Below are 449 nucleotides of genomic sequence, written 5' to 3'. Positions count from 1 at the left end.
CAATCTCCCAATACTCACATAGGTAAAATTAATAATCTAAATAGACCTAGGAAATGAACTGAATGTTTATGTGCCCCCAAAATTCTTATATTCTAAACTTAATCCCAGTTTGATGATATTTGGAGGTAGGGCCTTCGAGAGGCAATTAGGTCATGAGTGTAGAATCCTCATGAATGAAATTAGTATCCTTATAATAAGAGGCCAGAGAACTAGGTAACTCTCTTTCTGCCATCTGAAGACAAGTAAGAAAATGACCCTCTGTAAATCAGGAAGAGGACACTCACCAAGAACTGAACTATACTGGCACCGTGATCTCAGAGTTCCAGCCTACAAAACTCTGAGATATAAATGTTCGTTGTTTATGCCACCCAGACTGTAGTAATTTGTTATAGCATCCAGAACTAAGACAACACATATCTAGAAAAGTAATTAAATCAATAATTAATAAC

At 36.1% G+C, this 449-nt stretch overlaps 1 protein-coding gene across 3 annotated transcripts in view; it reads right to left on the bottom strand.

Moving 5' to 3' along the window:
• The window catches only part of GPM6A (glycoprotein M6A), a 472,863-nt gene that overhangs the window by 424,793 nt on the left and 47,621 nt on the right, over nt 1–449 (bottom strand). The gene's annotated exons all lie outside the window — the stretch shown is intronic.

The sequence above is a fragment of the Propithecus coquereli genome, unplaced genomic scaffold (genome assembly GCF_000956105.1).
Source record: "Propithecus coquereli isolate 6110/MARCELLA unplaced genomic scaffold, Pcoq_1.0 Scaffold36, whole genome shotgun sequence".
In the NCBI taxonomy this organism is placed as follows: Eukaryota; Metazoa; Chordata; class Mammalia; order Primates; family Indriidae; genus Propithecus; species Propithecus coquereli.
This window is presented reverse-complemented; position numbering and strand designations above follow the sequence as displayed.